We start from the raw sequence: 20,234 nt of genomic DNA, 5'->3' as shown, positions 1-20,234 counted from the left end.
TGCTCTGAGCAGCTGCATGTGATCTGCCAGATCCAGGAGGTAACTGCCGGTACCACTGAGAAATCAGTCACATGGCATTCTGTCCTAAAGCAGTGTAGGCACAATATTCATGTGAGGACATACACCAAGTGTCTTAATTGCATCCTTACGCAGGTAGTATTGGATATTCTAGTGCTGGAAGGCAGCTAGGGATTCATTCAGCACTGCTGCAGCTCCAGAGGTGTTAACAGATTGTTTGGTTTTATGAGGCCCCAGTTTATACATTAATTTTGTTTCATCTTGTATAGATTCTGTAATATAGTATATAAAATAGAATATTCATACATATTATGATGATCCTCCTCTTCCCTTCTTTCCTTTAGCAGGGAGATGTTTTCAAAGGCACTTGGAAGTTCTCCTAGAAAACACTTTTCTGCAGTTAGTTTCAACAGCTTGAACTACCTGATCCAATTCTCTCCATTAGCAAATACACAGGACCAGCTTCCTCCCAGTTACATCTCCTGCTGGCACTGAGAAAAGCACATTTTCTCCTTTGACCCCCCTCCTCACAGACTGTGACACCCATGCCCAACATCGTGTCGGTGACAGACACCCCCAGCTTTCTCTTTTGCAGTTAATCCTTGCAGCCAACCTCATTTTTGGGGTGTTCCTCTGACACGAAGCCGGAGACCCCTGGGAGGTGTCACACCCATCCTGACCCGGAGCCACATGCCCTTGTAATCCGGATGGACTCTGCCAGCGCCCAGATTAGTCGGCGATTATCCACGGGCTCAGAGTCAATCCCACAGGGATTCCACACGGTTACAAGTCCCCAAAAAATCCACACGCACTCCAGCTCGCTCCATTTCCCTTCCTTCCCCCCAAAACCGTCGGGAAAAGGCAGGAAGGAGGATCAGACTCACCGCAGCAGCGCAGCCGTCTCCGAGCATCCCTTTTTCCAGGGCTGTCCCCAGCCGGTCGCGGCGCAGGTGGAGCCGGCAAGACAAGGAGCTGCAGGCTGCGCTCAGCCGTCCTCTCCACAAGGGAGGTGAGTGCATCCCCTGCGAGGTCTCCCACAGCCGTGGTGGATCTCCAGGCCTTCTTCTTCAGTCTCCCAGCGGCAGCCACCAAAACCCCACCGCGAGCCGCAGGCACCGTGGGGTTGTCACGCAACTTTGCCGGAATAGAGGTTACATCACATACTCCTCCCCGCCCTCCCTTGCCTCTCCCCACACGGTTTATCAGATTAGGGGACTGGAAAGAAGAGGGAAACGAATACAGAAGATTCCTGGCATTCCACAGGAGTGAACCACTGACCTTTAGTGCCAGGCTCGGGGAGTGGGAACTTGGCCAGTGCCAAGTGGGAACCGGGCCAGTATTTCTTCTGCAGGTTTCTTCAGGATGCCATGACAGCTTTGCAGACAGTAAAAGACGAGGGATCACAGCTGGAAAGCAGTCTGTTTGGAGCACTCCTTCAGACCAGCACAAGGGGCTGACAGCAAGCCTTTTGTGTGCTCAAAATAGGCCCAGACCACCAAATGAGGGGGCAGAGAACACTCACTCACTCACACTCACACTCACACACACTCACTCACTCACACTCACAGTCACTCACACTCACACACTCACACTCACACACTCACACTCACACTCACACTCACTCACACACACACACTCACATTCACTCTCATTCACACTCACACTCACTCACTTGCACTCACTCAAGACAGGGAAAACTCAGCTGGAGTCATCGCCTCATATCCAGCCTGTGTCCCTGGGGGAGTCACTGTTTATAATGACAGGAGAATATCTGGAGGGGTGTGACAGAGATACCGAGTGATCTCCAGCAACTGCATCAAGGGAAAATGCAGAGAGCTGCAGTGATTCTGTCCCATGTGGGGGGACCAGTACAGAACCAGGACCCTGGACCCCCACCCTCCAAGAAACAGCCCAAAGCCAAGTGATAGGGTTCAGCTTGGTCACCTGGGGCCAGCTGGGGTGTGGATACATCCTCTTCTTTTCCCAGTGGGCATAGGTTATTAGCAAACTCCAAATAAACTAGAGGGTAGCACCATTTCTCATACCACTGCGTTGTGTCTGTCACCAGATCCATGACAAACCTTTTTGAAGGGCAAAGCACCAAAGATTAGCTTTTCAAAGCAGCTTTAGGAATTAGGCAGATCATGTGCTGGAAGTTTTTCATTGAAAGACATCATGTGCGGATGCTGCTGGACAGCTACTGCATTTCTATGATTTATGGAAACCATGGAAAAATTTAAACAAATATTTTTGGGAAAAAATATTTTAGGATGAAGGTTTTGAATCTGGGGGGTCAGGGGGTTAGAAGGGCAATCCAGTCTAGAAGAGTGTTTGACTGACCTTTGGTAGCATACTGAGTTTTTGCTGACCCAGGGTCAGGGAGACAATTATTGTGGACTTTACGATTATAATGAATTTCACAATCACAGTGAACTTTACACACTTTTTGTTGTTGTTGGGTTTTTTTTTTCTTCTTTCTTGCAGAGCTTTCTATAAAGACCTTTCCTTGAAGTTTTCTAATTGCTCATGAACCAGTATGTTTTATTTCTATATTTTTGGTGCCCCAGTCCTAAAAAGGGTTCAGTGATTTATCTGTGTGAATCAATGGAAGTGATAAATCAGACCAGTCCTTTCTATCTATCACATGTAGATGGGACTAGATTTTATTATATCCATCTGGTAGTTTAAGTAATGTTTGTTGAGTTATTTATATTGATGTATAAGACTCAGAATGACAGACACACAACTTTTGCATCAAATGTTTTTTACCCTAGTGAAAAAATAATCACCTGCAGTGAATTTTCACAAATTTAATTTGGGGCAAACTATTTCATTGTTCACATAAACTGGATTTTTTTTTTTTAATATCATGAAACTTTTTTTTATTTTTTGAAACCTTCCCTCTTCCTGAAGTATTCCCTGTGGTACTGTTGCAGATGTTCACTGGCATGGCTGGCAGATGGAGAGATGTCCTCAGCAACGTGGTACTTTTACACTCCAGGAATGGATGTCCTTTGATGAATGTCAGCACAACTGTGAGGGCAGCTCCGCAGGGACTGCACACAAAAGCTTCAGGGCTTTCACTTCCAGCAAGAACTCAGTAGAAAAATAACCCCCGACCTTGCTCCTTCACTGAAATAGTATTGGGGGAGCTCTTAGTGCCAGAATGAATTGGGTTTTTCATTCAGTGATTTGGCAAGAAAAAAGGGGATTGCAGGGACATGAGTGACAGGCACAGTAATAAGGAACTCAGTTATGTAGAATGTGTGACAGCTCAGACAACTCCATCAGAGATTAAAAAATATATTAACCAGTGAAAACCCTGGCTATCTCCAGCATAGTTTAGAGGTGATTGCCACAAAATCATTATCAATAGCAAGTACCAGCAGTAAAACAATCCTGAGGGCTTCTAGACTCTGCAGCTTTTAGCTTTTTGGTCCTGTGATTGCTGTTGCTTCCAACCAGAGCTGTACTAAAATCACAAATTACCAAAGGACACCTGTTCTAATGCTTGAGAAAGGCAAGGAGCAGGGGACCATTCTCATCTGGATACACAGGCTACGTCATGGTGCTGCTCTGAACCCCACAGCAGAGACTTGGCACATTACAGAACCACAGAATGGTTTGGGTTGGAAGAGACCTTTAAGATCATCTAGTTCCACCCCCTACTATGGGCATGGACACCTTCCACTAGCCCAACTTGCTCAGAGCCTCATCCAGCCTAGCCTTGGACACTTCCAGGGATGGGGCAGCCAGAGCTGCTCTGGCCAACCTGTGCCAGGGTCTCACCATCCTCACAGGGAAGAATTTCTTTCCAATATCCAATCTAAACCTGCTTTCTGCCAGTGTGAAGCCATTGCCCCTTGTCCTGTCACTTCGGGCCCCTGTCTAGAGTCTCTCTCCATCTTCCCTGTAGGCTCCCTTCAGGGACAAAAAGGGAGAGCCAAAGCCTTCTCTTCTCCAAGTAGAAGATGATTAAAGTCCCTTCTATCCCAAAACCATTCTGTGATTCTCTGATCCCTTCTGCAGCAGAACACATTTTCAAGTGATATCACCAACCTGGTCAAATCAACAAAACACCAAATAATAGCAGCAGGAATTTCAAGCTGGGTCAAAGAACATCTAACCATTTAAGGCACCACAACCTTAGCTACCAGCACACACTTAAAGATTTTATATGGCCAGATACCTTCTCAAAACTTGCACATACCTGGCCCTTGGAACTCCTGAATGGCATCAAATTCACTTCCTATGCAATTCAAGTGGATCATCAAACTGCTCAAGTGTTTGATGCATGCAGATATTCAGATGTAGTGTATAATAAAAAATACTGGTAACTTACGTATGGAACTGGCTTCATTGAGAGGTAAATATCAGGGCTGAGGATGCCACAGAACAGGAAGGAAGGTGACAAACCCACAGATCTCTTACTCAGCTCATATCTACATCTGCACTCTTGCTAAACAAGCTGCTTATGGGATAACACATTTACAAGTCAGGAGAAGTTCAAGCATCGTATTGTTAACACTTCCAGCAAATGAAGCACTACCTTGGTCCTTGGCAAATGTGCTCCAGAGCAAGCTCTGAACTCCTGAAATGGTATGTTTGTGAATATATTGCCAAGGGAGGTTCATGTCATCTTCCCTAATTCATGCCTTTTAACAACCACCTCAGCTCTCAATTGCTCGCAACAGAAATAAATGACAGCTGGTTTTATGAGTACTCTCTCAACAATGAGGAACACAATAATATATGTTTTCACAGCAGTAGAATTTCCCACAGAATAATAATTGAATGGCTGAGTTAGTTTTGCTAATATGCAATTACCAGATTATATATGTTTCTGGGGAAATACAGTGGTTTCAGGTGACAATCAGCCACCACTAAAACACTTGGAAGACCTCACCAAACTTTCCAGTTCATCTGGGTCTAGTCCACAAAGCTCTTGTGCATGAAAAAATCCAAACTCATAGCAGAAAGAAGCCCTTAAGAGGCCCAGTGAAGCAACTGAAGATGCTTCTGGCACAGGGATTCTGTTTCTTGATTGCCTCACTTACGCACCATGCAATCAACTGCACAGACCTTGAAAGGTTTAGAAGAGATTACAGGAAGGGATTTTTGGCAGAGGTACTGAGCAGACTGTCTCTGTGCATAGGACTGGGAGATTGCATCAACTCTCGTGTAAATTACAGTCTCAAACCCCAGTATTTTAATTTTACCTGCACAGATTTTTCAGTTTAATTAACCCATGGGGGTCTCAGAAGAGTCATTTCAGCCTCTCCATGCCTCAGTTCCCAGAGCTGTGAAGGAGAAGGAAACCTTGTCTCTCCAACAGGAGTGTGGTGAAGGTGACTTGCAGTGAGTGGAGAGCCAAATCTGCCATGTTCCATCCATCTGGGTACAAACTAGGGTACTTCTGGCTCTTGGGCTGATGTGTGACCTTGGGCCATTAATTTCAAGTGTGAACCATCTAATAAAAGCCCTAAACGTAGGTGTCTACACCTAATGAACTTCTGCAAGGCTTAAGGGAGTTTTAAAGGCTGATCCAGCTGTCCACACAGAGGAATGTGCTGACGTTCAGCGTGCCCCAAGGTATCTCACCTGAGCTCCCGCTGTTCTGGTAGGCAAAGGATTCCTGCAAGTTCTGTGTCGTATCTGTGAGATCCATGTGGATATCAGAGCTATCTTAAGGCATCTCCAGTGGCACTGGACACCTATCCATGTACAGGCATCTGAATTGAGTCCTCTTTGCTTCTAGACCCACCTTTTTCCAGCCTTGCCTACTTACTTGATCAGTTCTTTGAGATAAGAACCTTCTCTCATGATGTGCTTTTATGACCAAGCATTAGTCTTGGTTATGGGAGCCTGAAACATCCCTGTCTCCAAAAATGCCTTCCCAAGTAGCTCCTAGGCCTAGAGAACTCAAAAACTTTCAGCTTTCGTCTCAAAATCTGCTGTCTTTTCAGCATGTCTTGAATCATTGTTATTTCAAAATTGCACTGTGACTGGCACGGAGAAGGGACTTAATGCTGATCCCAAGCATCATCCAAAAACCTCCCAGAAATGAGCTTAAAATTACGTATTGATCAATTGGCTAATAGAAACTTCTTCCAAAAATAAAAACAAAAAACCAACCAAACCAAAAATGAAACCTTAGGCATCATTGTAGCAACAAGGTTTTTATGCCAAGATGTTGGCATAAAAGGAGTGAGAAGCCAAAAGAAAGAGAAGGTGATGAGCCTTCATTTAGACATCCAAGGGATGCCAGGAATATTGTTCTAGTTCTGGAGCTCTACAAAGAATACAGAACAAACTTGATTGTCCAATAGAAGCAGCCTGTGGATCTCCAAACCCAGACCTCATGGCATTTCCAATATGCTGGAGCCACGGGTAGAGGACAGATTGAATTCCTGCTATAGTTAGTGCAGTACCCATGTAATGAGAGTACAGTGCTGATGACTGTTGTCTCTTGTTTTCCCATCTAATCAAGGGAATGCAGAATCTCCATGTACCTGTCTCTTGGTAATACTTGAATGTTTCAGTGCTTCTGAGAGCTTTCCTCTTCCATTTCACTCCCACACAAACCCACCAACAGCACTGAGCTGAGAAATTAATTCTGACCAGCTGTTCCTATTGCAGGGAAAGCACATAATAGAACTTGCCACTGAACATCTATTGCCATTGGAGAAGGGATTATTTTTCCTTTTTTTTTCTTTTTTTCCCTCTAGTTTCTGATATTCCTCCAGTATGTGCACTCAGCTGATCAAACATGCCAGTCATAACAGATGCTGCTTGAGAAGCTGAAGAGAGACATTAAATGGTGCACAAATGTTGTGCAGGCCACCTGCAAATGTCTGAGGTTCACACTGTAGGAAAGAAGATGCTCTTGTAATTGTAATGCTGCTGCTGAAAGAAAATAATGTGTATTCTGTTTTTAACATCAGATGTTCTGAATTACCACATCAACATCTGTTAGCCTCATGGGGATTCTGGAAGTCTAGGACAACTTCTCCTTTTATATTTTGTTTGCCTGGCAGATACCCACATCATCCTCCCTCTGCAAAGATGTGTCCACCAAATTAAACTTATCTGGATCCCTCTGAGATGGTACTGTGCTTTCATCCCCTTCTGTTCCTGCCCTACACCTGGAGAAACCTCCCCGGAGAAATTAGTATGGCTCCTTTTTATCATCAAACCTTTATCCCGAATTATGCCTGCAAATCGCTGGTGGTCAACTAGACCATGTATCCCCAACTCTTTCCACTTCACTTTTTATTGCCATTTTGTCTGCTCCTGTCTTTCTCCTGCCCATGACTGCAAAGCACTGGATCGTGTCTAACATGCAGATTGCAAGCTCTGCAGAGTCTGATTCCCTGTGCAGTGACTACCAATTTATGGCAGCAATAAAAACTGAGGATGCAAAATCCTCTTTCCTCCTCTAATGATCTGGTACATCTGCTCCCAGTGATCTGGAAGCCAAATAGAGCAGATATTTATAGGAGCCAGAAAATGAGCAGTTCAACTTTCCAACTTTCAATGGTGGATTTTGGAGCCAATAGGCAGCACAGAGTGTTCTGATCTCTGTCCTCTAAAGCAATTATTGTGTGGAGAACAGCAGACACCTTCCTGAAATTGCCTTATATTTACAATATCAAAAAAGATTCAATTTTGTCATGGTCTATCCTGAATCTCTATCTATGTGTAAAACAGAAAATTTCACCTTGAGTTAAAGTAACTCGTGACAAAAGACAGTGCCATGAAATCCTTACTGAGGCAACAAACTCCTCCACACAGAAAAAAATGGCAACATATCTACTGGGCAGGATCTTGGCTGGATTTTATGTATTGCACTCAAACTGATGAACACTGTTCAAGGCCAGGTTGGATGGGGCTCTGAGCAACCTGGGCTAGTGGAATGTGTCCTGCCCAACCAGGGGGTTGGAACTGAATGATCTTTAAGGTTCCTTCCAACCCAAACAATTTTGTGATTCTCTGAAAACAGCATTGGTGATTAACTGGAGAAAAACTGCCATTCCCCTTCCATTTATTGCAGAAAAAGGACGTGGTTGGGACTCCTCCAGTTCAGATTCCTTGAGCCTGTGGTTAATCAGTAAATAATAGAAGGGCCATACACAGTCAAACAGCTGCAGAGCTGCACCATAAAAGTGACATGACTCCCTTGCAGCTCCCCGAGGCATTATGAGGTTTAATTACTGTTTTATTCTTAGGGATCCTTACAGAAAGGCAATCTGTTCATGACAAGAACTGTAAATATCATCGCTGCTGCTGGCAAGTACAGTCCTGGTAAAGGTGGCAACAAATGAGCCAGAGTAACACTCAGGAATTTCCTCTCCTCCTTTTTTCCATTTCCCTGTAACTGCATGAAGTCATAGGGAAAGTTAACCTGGCCTACAGGCACTGGTCTTGTCATAATTCCAGGCTACAGGCCAAATTCTGAGGGATGATGTGGGCTAGCTCAAGGTACATCAGTAGACTTCATCCTTCCTTTTTATCTTGACCACTGTGAGAAGTTTGGAACTGATCCATTTGGGATTGCACATGCTGCTTTGGTTTGTGGGTTAGTCCTTCTTGCCCTACAGTGCTTTAAGACACAATCTTCTACACACCAGTGTGGGAAAAACACAATGGTAGAGGATTCTCCTAGCTTGAAGGCAACAAACCACCCCTCTGAGAGGAAAACACTGATATCTGCCACGGGAGACGTGATGAAGTACAGAGCAGGCACTGACCTTGGAAAGAAAGCCTGGTTCTGACTATGCAGGTCACACACTCCTGTCTTATCTGTTAGAAAAATGGAGCGTGTACAATTTGTCTTCATCTGTTTTACAGCAGATGAAGGAATCCTTTTAATGATTTTCTGTCAGGAGGAGATCTAGACAATTAGAATATAACATAATGACTCTGTAGCTAGCAAGGCCTACACTAATGATATAAAGAAAGCAGGCATAAGAAAAACGGGCCTCCTTTTGCAAAAGAATGTCTACATGGCTCATGGGCTTCCTTAAGACTACAGGATTGTGCACTGAAATTAGGATAATTTGCTGAGCTCCAGGATGATAGTTCCATCTCTGTGCTAAGGAAGAAGATTTAAAGAGAGATTTGGAGGTTTCCTGCTGCCCCTTGGAAAAGCATCTCCAAAGGCATGCAATTAGGACTCTGCTAAGTCCCAGCACAGGCAGTCACCCGGCTGGTTTGTGCAGTGCCAGAATTGCCCTCCACACAAGTCACCAACAGATCCCTCCCATCTGCTTACAAAAGTATTCACTTCAGCATTTCATGACCTCACCTGCCCAGCCCCCTCCCCAGGAACAATGTCTTAGCCAAAAAACAGCTGCTAGCAGTAAGAGACAATGAGGGAAGGGCCTCATGTCACATCTGAGAGCTTGCAGGGCTATCCTGGGGAGCTGGTGACACTCCTTCAGCACTGCAGCAAGGTTTCCACCCCATGAATGGCAGCAATTTCTCATAGAGAGGACAGACCAGCTGAGTCCCTAAATTAATAGAATAACACATCCTTCAGCACTATGAGGAAGTCACTTCTGTTGGGGCCCTTAGACCTCAATTAAATGGATTATCAGAATATCATGTAGATCCCAGGCAAGTGTTCATTCTCTCTGAGCTACCTGGAAATCAGCTATAGATGCCAGGGCTCAGCTGTGGACTAGGGACATATGCCAGTTATTTTATTACCTGATTTTGGTTTTTTTTTTGCCATGTAGCCATTTAGTCTTTAGTCAGGCATCACAGTCTCTTCTTCTATACTTGGGAACATTTAATAGCTGCAAAAAATCTGTTCTAAAAGTAGATTTAGCAATAGAATCATAGACTCTCTTGGATTCCAGGATCATTGGGTCCAACTCCTGGCCCTGTACAAACACTGCAACAATCCCACCCTGTGCCTGAGAGCATTGTTCAAATGCTTCTGGAGCTCTGGGAGCCTTGGAGCCATGACCATTCCCTGGGGAGCCTGTTCAGTGCCCCATGACCCTGTGAGGGAAGAACCTTTGCCTGATACCCAACCTAACCCACCCCTGACACAGCTCCAGCCATTCCCTGGGTCCTGTCCCTGGTCACACAGAGCAGAGATCAGGGCCTGCTCCTCCTCTTCCTCTCCTGAGGAAGCTGCAGAACTGCTGTGAGATGTCACTCAGGATGCCCTGCAGCTGGACTATTGTGCTAAATTAAAGATATTTTTTTCACCGTGGGTCATGAGAGGGAATGTTTGAGATATGTTGGCACTATTTGTACCAAAATGGTTCAACTCACACATCCCCTGGACAGGACTGGCAAGTGAAAATCATAGAATAGCCTGGGCTGGAGGGCAGCTTAAAGATCACCCTGTTCCAACATTCCTGCCATTGGCAGGGACACCTTCCACTAGACCAGGTCTTTTCCACAGGTCCAAGAGAGGGCCTAAAGATGCTTAAGCCCGAGACGATGCATCTTAAAGGAATGCATTCACTGCCAAATATGATGTTCTGATTTGAATGCCACCCTCAACAGAATTTCACCCTCTTCTGCCATCACTTCTTCCATGGTCTTTGTTCATACAGAGATTTTTATGACCTTAAGCTTTTCCTCCACAGCTCTTTAGTCCCCAGATATACAGCATTTCAATTGACTTCTTCTGAAGCCTTTCAAATTTGCCTGCTCCTCCATCAAAATGCAGTGACCAGTCACCAAATCCCATTTTCCAATAAAGAACACCCAAGGGGGAAAAAAACCTTCAATCACTTCTGACACTTCTCACCTTTTTGGTTTTTTACATATAGTTCTCCTCTCCACAGTGCTAACTTCCTTAAAAATGTAGTAAAATGCTGAGAGTTTTGAGTAGTGTAAGTTTGATTATATTTATCTCAGAAATTAAGAGTTTGAGAATATTATTAGTAAACTTAGTGAAAAATTGTAATTAAAAAACCAAACCAAACCAAAAAAAAAACCAGAAAACCAAAACCAAATCACCAAACAACCCTGTGGGATTTACTTAGTCACTGCCTTGTACTTTGTGTAAAATAAAAAAAATTGAGTAAATCAAATGTTAAATGCTGCGAGATCAGCCCTGGCAGGAGGATATGCTCCTTTTGCAAGGGCTGAAAGGAGGATGCTCCTGGACAACTGTCACCTGAATCTGATAGGGAGGTGATAGCAACCAGGCTTTGAGATGGACTGGCAGAGTCCTGTGCCCACACAGACCTGCAGAAAAAAGGGTGGTAAGGCTGGAGCCTAGGCAGGTGTGGTGGCATGACTGTAACCTGTCAGACTCGCAGCATCCTGCCTCTTTTGACTACGGCAATTAATTAATTAGTTGAGCAAGACTAGGACTATGCACCATATGCTTTTCTCTCTTTTTTTTTTTTTAAACGTGGTTTACTTTCTCATTGTTTTTTGTTTGTTTGGTTTGGTTTTTTTTTTTTCAGATTAGCAGAGAATTGTCACTGACATCTCTGACCTCTGCTGAATTTCCATTTCCCTCAGGTGAGCAAACTACAAGGCCAAATCTATAAACAGAAAGCATTATGTAATTTATTAAGAGTGGAATTAAGTATCATCAGGAATGTTACAGTTAGGATGGATCCTAAGCTAGGTTTTTTTTGTTTTTTTTTGTTCTTTTTTATTTCCACCACTAGAGGCCTGTAATGTGCTGCACATTTAGAAAACTCCACATTATGTCAGTGGCACAAGAGTAACATAAGTACAAATCTGCACCACGATTGTAAAGAAGTTTCTAGTATTCAGTTTCAGCTTCTGAAGACAACTTTCTGCCAATGGCAGAATAAGTTCAAATAAGCAACTTTTCAGCAGTTTAATAACAGAAAACAATAAGCAAAACATTTAATATTTATGAGTATGAGCAATTTTCTTCAGCTCTCTTTAAAACCCATGGCCTGATCTCTTGTGTAATATTGCTTAGATTGGGATTTACTGAACAGACACCCAGCCAGCTGGTTTCAAGTTAGGAATAAATAGAAATTTAGGAATAAAGATTTACATCTATTGTGTTTGTGCATTTGTTTTGATAGTATAGCATATCTGACATCTTAACTGGTGTTGGTGATCTGGAAAAAGTACCTCACCTATGCATGAAGGATTAATGCTATCAGATAAATACTTTTTCATTCTAAAGTAGTCATAAAAGATGGGTATTTCCAAAACAATAGTGCTGTTTATATTGTGTTGGGGGGGTTGTTTTGGTTTGGTTATTTTTCATGTTGATTTGGCCACCTGATCACTCTGCTTTGCTCTGATAGGCAAATTTTCTGTTCATATAGAGACAACTTTTCTGTGGATTTCAGAGGAACCCCTGAGATCTGTCTGTAAGTGAATTTCTGTGGGTAAAAACAAGCTGAGCATTCAGACTGGTGGTCTTCTACTCCTGACATCCCCCAGTCCAGCTCTAATAATTACTCTCTTACTAGCTGGCCATCGCTCCAAGGGCAGAGGCACTGACATTTCACAATATTCATTTCAGAGCTGCTGTTTCATCCTGAAGAGAACATCTCTTCACAAGTCACCGCACAACTCTCACTGGAGATGTTTGCAGAGGAAGGCAAGAGATGACAGCAAAAATTGCTTCCTGGGATAAGATTCATCTCACCTAAGTTTACCCACCTGAAAGTTGGATGTCTTCAGCAACCCTACAGACTCTGGAGACAAACCAGTAGTATTGGGAGGTGAGTCACCGTGCCTGTCAGCTCTGCCAGGAATCACCAGTTAGCAGTGCTGTGGTTTTGTAACAAAATAAAGCACCCAGAAGAGCCCAGACAATTAACTGAGACTTTATGCCTGAGTGTCATTGTTCAAATAAGGGGAAATATGCCTTTTGCTGCCCTCAGTGCTGGGTATCGATGGCAGTACTGGCAGTATGCAGCTGAGAAGCTCTTGGCTGAGGGCTCTGTGAGGTAATTTCTCTGTGTAGGACATCAAGCAAGCAAAATGGAGTGTAAAGACCTGGCAATGCTTTGATTTGCTGGTGCTGCCTCCCCCAGTGCTGAGTGCTAAGTGACTACATAAAACATGAGGGAGTCAGACTTACCCAGAGCCCAGTGGCCAGTCCTGTGCCAGCCACTGATGGCACAGGGCTGTGACATCCCCACAGGAGGTGCTGTGCTTTCCTGCCCTGACCTTCGCATGCTGGGGCAATGCCACTGTCCTTTCCTGAGCCCACATCTGGGGTCACTGCAGAGCCTAAGCGCAGTAAGGCAGTGAAAAAGCGAGGGTAGGAGGCATTTTGGAGGTGGAAGTGCTTCCCTTGCCACCCAAGCTGAAGCCTGGACGTGACTCATCCTCCTCTGCACCCGCTCTCGGCACAGCTCCTTCACGCGCTGTTCTTCCCTTCCTTCCCCTTCCTCTCCCTCCCTGTAGAGGCAATCCAAAAAGTCCTTCTTTCCCCAGAAACTGAGCCTTTTTTTGCTTGGTCACTGGTGTATGCAGCCCTGGTTTTATGCATTGCTTCAGGCACTGGACGAGTTACTGCAGAACAGGGCAGCAAATCTGACACACTTGGTGGAATAAGCATTCCAAGTCACGGTCTCAGCAGATATAAACTGATGTGACTCCAGAGAAAATATGACCCTCAGTCCTCCCTTGTCTCTTGGAACAGCAAATGCAAAATGTCCCTGGTGAAGACTTGGAAAGCAGACTGGTTTAAACTGGGCACAGCTTTGCTGATTTTTAAAACTGTGCTGCTTCTAATTCCCACCAGCATGGGAATGTTCGATAACAGCCTTATTGTGCGCTTCAGTGCCCAGCAAAGTCCATCTTCCCACACACAGCAAGGAGGTGTCTGCTAAAATTAAACGTCATTCTCGCTGGCATTGTAATATGCTGAATTTTCGTGCTGAAATGTGGCATGTGGAAGAGCTGATAAACAAATTCTCGGGGCTGAGCCTTCAAACAGGGGAAGGCAGTAAAGCAGAATTATGCTGCCTCTCCCCTGCTGTAGAATTGGGGCTGTAACTCTCTGGAACAGAGATCATCCGAGCCTCGGTGTCCCTGGCACACTCATCCTAACAAAGCAAAAGTGCCAGAGGACTCGGTGACCCTGGGAAGCTGATCAGCTTCTCCCTCCAGGAAACTCTCAGCATGGGAAGCCAGCATTCCCTTCCTGGGGCTGTTAAAGGATACACACACCCCTGGAGTCATCAGGGAAGGCTTCCCTCCTCTTTCTCAAGGCTACATCAGTAGGCTGATGCAAACATTTCAAAAAACTACATGGGAAGCACAGAAGCATCCATCTCATCCTAAAACAAGTCCTTCAGCCTGGCTGAAGCTGCCCTTGAGGCAAACAGCTTAGCTTTGCACACAGAGACAGGCTCCCTCAGCTGCCCTGAGCAGGTGTGGTTGGTCTGATGTCAGGAGACACCAGCTGAGGCTCAGGTCAGGCCTTTCTCCTGGGCCCATATGTTTCACAGGACACCAGGGCTATACTGTTGCACTTGAAGCAGTCACTCAACTCCTGTATTTAATAAAAAGCAAAAATGAGCCTTCTGGCAATGGACATGGAACACCTCAGCGTGACTCCATTGCAAATTGTTCTGCTCCTCAAAAAGTATGGGGAACCATCAGAAAAAAGGGAGCTGATAACAATCCAGCAACCAGGGCCAGGGATGAGAAACACCACCCAAATTCCATTTTCAGCACCAACTCTCCAATGAGCAGCTTGCTTTAGCCCTTCTGGAAAGTCCTTACCTTCTCATGCAAGATGGTTATTCACACCAATGTCCTTTAGACAAGTTCAGACCACTACCGAAATATATATAGTATCGCCTTCTCTGATCCTGTTACACCTTCTTTGAGAGGGGAGGTGTTCCTCCTGTCTCACTGGAGACTGCAAATATAAGCTTTTGTGCTCTGGAGAGTTCCCCTCATTCCTCAGTCTCTGTACAACACACCAGGAATTTAACATTGAGCTTATAAGTGGCTTCTAAATTAGGATTTTAACACAGATGATGAGAACACCTGCACTCAAAGGATCACAAAATCCCAGGATGGGTCAGGCTGGAAGGGACCACAGTGGGTCACCGGTCCCACCTCCCTGCTCCAGTAGGACCATCCCAGAGCACATGGCACAGGATTGTGCCCAGCTGGTTCTGGAATATCCCCAATGAGGAGACTCCACACCCACTCTGGACAATCTGTTCAGGGCTCAGTCAGTGCCCAAGGAAGAAGTTCTGCCTCCTGTCCAGGTGCAACCTCCTGGGATCAGTCCCTGCCCATTCCTCTGGTGCCATTGCTGGGCCCCCGGAGCAGAGCCTGGGTCCTGCTCGGAGCCCTCCCTGCACACAGGGACACCCAGGGCTGAGGTGTGGGTTGGAAAGGGCCTTAAAGATCATCCGGTTCCATGCCCCTGCCATGGGCAGGGACACCTTCCACTAGTCCAGGTTGCTCGGAGCCCCATCCAGCCTGGCCTTGGGCACTGCCAGGGATGGGGCAGCCACAGCTGCTCTGGGCAGCCTGTGCCAGGGCCTCAGCACCTTCACAGGGGAGAATTTCTTCCCAATATCCAGTTTAAACCTGCTCCTGACACTGTTAAGCCATTCCCCCTTGTCCTGTCACTCCAGACCCTTGTCAAGAGTCTCTCTCCATCTTTTTTGGAGGCTCCCTTCAGGCACTGGAAGGCCACAATGAGGTCACCCCAAAGCTTCTCCAGGCTGAACAATCCCAATTGCCTCAGCCGTTCCTCCCAGCAGAGCTGCTCCATCCCTCTGATCCCCTTGGTGTCCCTGCTCTGGCCTGGCTCCAGAAGTTCCCTGTCCTTCCTGTGCTGGATCCCAGGGCTGGAGGCAATGCTGCAGGGGAGGCTGAGCAGGGCAGGGCAGAGGGGCAGAATCCCATCCTTTGATCTGCTGGAGTCCATGCAATAAAACATATGGACACTGGAAAAAATGCCAAGCTTCTTTTCCCCCCCTCATTTCAATTTCTTAGCTTACGGATATAATAAGGGACAACCCTCCTGAAGCTGATGGGAGTTCTGCTACTTACCAGCATTCTGTTCAGCACACACACTCAGATGGGGTACAGCTACTGAACATATAAAACAGAGATGCCCTGCACACAAACACAGCTTCTGTCTTTTCTGGAAGTGGAAGCCTGCACAGGGAAGTGATGGCACTCCCATCACAGCGGCACCCTTCCTGTTCCCATCCTGGAGCAGGGTGGGAAGCAGAGACTGACCTCCCACTCCCAGCATCCTGCTCCCAGCCCACACAGCAAAGTCACTGAGGCAAAAGGCTTGGATGCAGGAGAAGGGGAAGGAAGGGAGAAAGGAAAGTTCCTTCTGGCTTTCAGATTTGGAGCTCATGAGCAGCTTATGCGTTTGTTTTGAGCCAGGTTCAAGGCAGGCAGGTGCTGGGCCAGCAGCCTCTGCAGTGCTGTCAATGCCTTTCACTGCTGATCTTCAGTTCCTTAACATCTTGGTATGTGGGGACTGCTCTGCCATCCACCTCACTTGAAATCTGCTGCCCACAGCTTCAGGGAACAGCCTGGGACCTTCATTCCCTCATTTTCCCCTATTCACAGAGAATACAATGACTGCAAGAAGAGAATGGAATAGAACAGAATAGAACAAAATATTTCAGTTGGAAAGGACTCACAATAATCATCCAGTCCAAAAGCTGGAGCACGTCAGGGCTGACCAAAGGTTAAGGACATTGTCCAAATGCCTCTCAAACCAAGATGGACCTGGGGTATTGACCACCCCTTCAGGAAGCCTGGTCCAGTGTCTCATCACTCTCTTGGTAAAGAAATGCTTCCCAACATCCAATCTAAAAATCACACAGGGCAGGGTAATATTGCTGCATTTTCTGCAGAGACAGAGAACTGGGAAAAGGAAGGATAAATGTCCTGAGAAACCTTTCTCTGAAAAACAGACTTGGATATTTAAGCTACAGTTGCCACTGTGCCATCGTTCATGCTGACATTTGTTGTTGTGATCAACTATTAAATTTAAGTAAGGAAACTCCCAAGTAAAGGCTGAATGAAGACCAGTAATTTCTTATCTTTCCTTTCTTTTTTTTTTCCTATGTGCATATTTGAGGGGAAGATGGCATAGAAATGACTGTTTTCTTTCCTTTCAACCCTTTTACCAGTCTGGGATTTCTGCCACTTGGCTACGTTGACTTGGAATTCTTTTCTATAATAATTAGGATTTAACTGGAGCTGCTCGAGTAAGCTAGGCATGAGGATTTAGAAATGAAAGGCTGGTTGTTACTGTGAAAGCTGCTATTGCTTCAGTATCTGACCCTGATTGTGCTGGCCCTCAAATTCTTGTGAAAAATGATGGTAAATGACATCCAGTTCTCATGGATTTTGACTATCAGCATCTGGGAGGAGACCTGCTGCACTTACAAACTAAAATTAAGTCTGTCCCTCCCCCAAAATAATAAACCTCCCAAAATACTGGACACCAAGACCTTCTGGGACTCCCATGCATTTGTAGAGGATGTGTGCATACTGAGAGGGAATCCTGTTAGTTGTTGCCATCTCAAATGCATAGGATACGTGGATATGAATCCTTCTGTTGCAGTTCTCCACACAGAGGAGGTGGCAGAATTTCCTCTAAGAAGAAATTAAAGTCCTTGCATGCCCCTACACTGATCTATCCTTCAGGATTCCTGTAAGGACTTGGAGCAGTTTATTTGTCATTTGTTAATCAAACTCAAGGGGATTTTTAATGTGAAAAAAGTCCTTTGAATGAGACAGTCTAGTGCATCCAGTGAGGGTTGCTCTAAGGTGTAGACTGGCAGTCAGTACAGCTGATATTTGGTTCCAGAACTTTGACCCAAAGACTGACAACTTTTTTTTTTTTTAGCATTTTTTTGAATTCTATGAAAACTCAGGGCAGGGGGCCTCAAAAATTGCTCTTATAAAAATCTTCTACTGCTGCCACAAAGCTCAGAGTGAGACTCACCAATATTTATGACTCTAGAGTCAGCACTGCTAATTGAATTAATTGAGGCAGTGCTGATTTGCACCATCAGAGAACATGACCCCAAAACATTTGGGGTCATTTTCCCCATGTTTCCAGAATTCTAGTGAGAGACAAACTGCCTCCCCCTCAGGGGTCATAGGGCAGGGTGGTATATAAAATAAGAGCTGTTTAATTCTCTCTGTACCATTAGGGGCAGGGAATGAGGAGAGAATATGGATGGAGTGTGTTTGTCAAGAATGAACAGGAAGGGGACGGAGATCTGCTGATGCTGACAGTATTTCCATGATCTCCAGATATCCCCTGCAGCATCCCACTAATCCCACCCCTACCAAGGCACCCCTTCCTCCAAATGCAGTACTTTGGGACCCTACTGTAGTTTCTCTGCCAGAGCAGAATCACAACCAGTTCTGCTGTAGCAAGCAGGGATCCTCCTTGCTGTGCATCTCTCTAGGACCCAACCCAGCAATTCTGACAGTTTGTCCCTAGAGACTGACCACCTCCTGCCATGCTTCAGACACAACATCCTGGCCATCCCACTTCTGCAGGGGATTGCTGGCTGCCCATCCCTCCTGCTCTGCATCAAACCCAGTTAATGCCAAGCACAGAGCCCTGTAACCCAGGTGAACTCTGGCTCACCCTGCTGCTGCTATCTACTTACACCTCAGCTGCCTCCTCCAGATGATGGCTTCTGACCTGGTAGTTTAAGCCTGGTCTCCCTCTGCATGATTAGATCATACCTAGAAACTGCAATTGGCTTTGTTATGGAGCAGGTCCTCTGTGCAGGCCCAAGGGCACTTTCTAGGATGCTGTGGTGATCCTCACAAATTCCCCTGTACTTCAGGTGTCATCTGATTCATTACCCGATATCACTTGGCTTGGATGCAGAGTGCTGTGCACACCATGGGTTTTCCAAGTTCCCATACCAATAAACCTCTTGCTCATTCCCCTTGCTGGCTGTTGTTCCTAAGAAGCATGAAAACTGCATGCCACAGTTATAAGCAATTATAAGCTCCTGTCCTTATATGATTCCCATGAAAAGAGCATGGGAGAAATTGGAGTGAGAGGTGTCCCTGCTCATGGCAGCAGCATTGACAAAATGATCTTTAAGGTTCCTTCCAGCCCAAACCATTCCATGAGCTTTTTGATCTTTGGGGCAAAACCATATGGGCACAGGAAAGTGCTGTCTCCTCCTATGCAGAAATTAAGATGCAAGACATCTTTCCCTTTTCAGGAGGAAATGGCAGTTTGTGGAGCTGGAGATATGTAATGGGCAAGGGATTTTCCACCCCTCAGTCTGAGCTCTGCTGAGAGAGGCCAACTTGAACTGCTGCCTGAATGCTGCAGAAACAAACTGGCCAAGCTGGCATCTGCTGAACCATTGGTAGTTGCACTCCCAGAATAGCCATCAGCTGCCATTTTGACAGGAATCCAGCATTGTTTGGTGGCATTTACCTTCAGGGACAGATATTTCTCTGCATCAGGGAGAGCAATTTAAGTTTTCAGAAATGTGTCTACATATTTACATATTTATTGCCTTTTTTTTTTTTTTTTTCATTCAAGAATTATTCCTATCACAGCTCAGACTCTGACTCAACTTAATTAGCATTGGAAAGGTCATCTCACACAAACTTAGGTAAGTGAAGGACAGGAAGTCATACACCATTTCCTTTCCTTTCTTGCTCCAGAAGGGGAAGTCTAAACATTTCTATGCTTGTATCTGACTCTGGTCCTGTGCAGGGCCAGGAGTTGGACTTGATGGTACTTGTGGGTGGTCCCTTCTAACTCAGGATATTCTGAGATTCTGTGAGATGACATTATATTAGCTATGACTGTTCAGTTTTACCTTTATCTGTAGCCAGCAAACAAACCTTCCAAAACAGTGCTTCTTCTCTTTTTCTGTGGTGATGAGATATGTTTGAAAAAGAGTGGAAACCAGTGAATTAGCTGGGAATGCTGGCCCTCAGGCAGTGTGCTCCTGGACATATCAAATTTAGTAATGTGTATTTAATAGTATGTCATTAAGATGATGTTGAGTTAGTTTCACCCTCATAAATCACACATCTCACTGCATGGCCCAACTGGATTGTTCCAGTTTTGTTTCAATAATATTTAAGGGACTAGGCCAAATTAACAGGCTAATTTTCATGCAGTTCATGTCTACAAGTACAGCTTTGCCTGATATTTCTATGTCTCATCCAGCAGCTCCCGGATTCTTTACGAGATGGCAAAATTGAGGTAACTATAACCCATTGTTATCTGTGTTTCT

General features: G+C 45.2%; 1 protein-coding gene across 4 annotated transcripts in view; it reads right to left on the bottom strand.

Annotated features, from left to right (window-relative positions):
• Positions 1–20,234, bottom strand: part of LOC121347842 (elongation of very long chain fatty acids protein 4-like) — a 32,935-nt gene that overhangs the window by 9,537 nt on the left and 3,164 nt on the right. For 2 of the 4 annotated variants that reach the window (XM_041426769.1, XM_041426772.1), the window contains exons 1-2: positions 903–1,550; positions 325–397 (exon numbers count right to left, since the gene is read on the bottom strand). The gene's annotated coding sequence lies outside the window, so the exon portion shown is untranslated. Of the gene's footprint in view, positions 1–324; positions 1,551–20,234 lie in introns of those variants that run through there. The other 2 variants (XM_041426770.1, XM_041426771.1) reach the window with 2 other exon arrangements.

Source organism: Onychostruthus taczanowskii, unplaced genomic scaffold (assembly GCF_017590055.1).
Source record: "Onychostruthus taczanowskii isolate IOZ18803 unplaced genomic scaffold, ASM1759005v1 scaffold95, whole genome shotgun sequence".
NCBI classification, from domain to species: Eukaryota; Metazoa; Chordata; class Aves; order Passeriformes; family Passeridae; genus Onychostruthus; species Onychostruthus taczanowskii.
The sequence above is the reverse complement of the archived record's forward strand: the minus strand, read 5'-3'. Positions and strand labels throughout refer to the sequence as shown.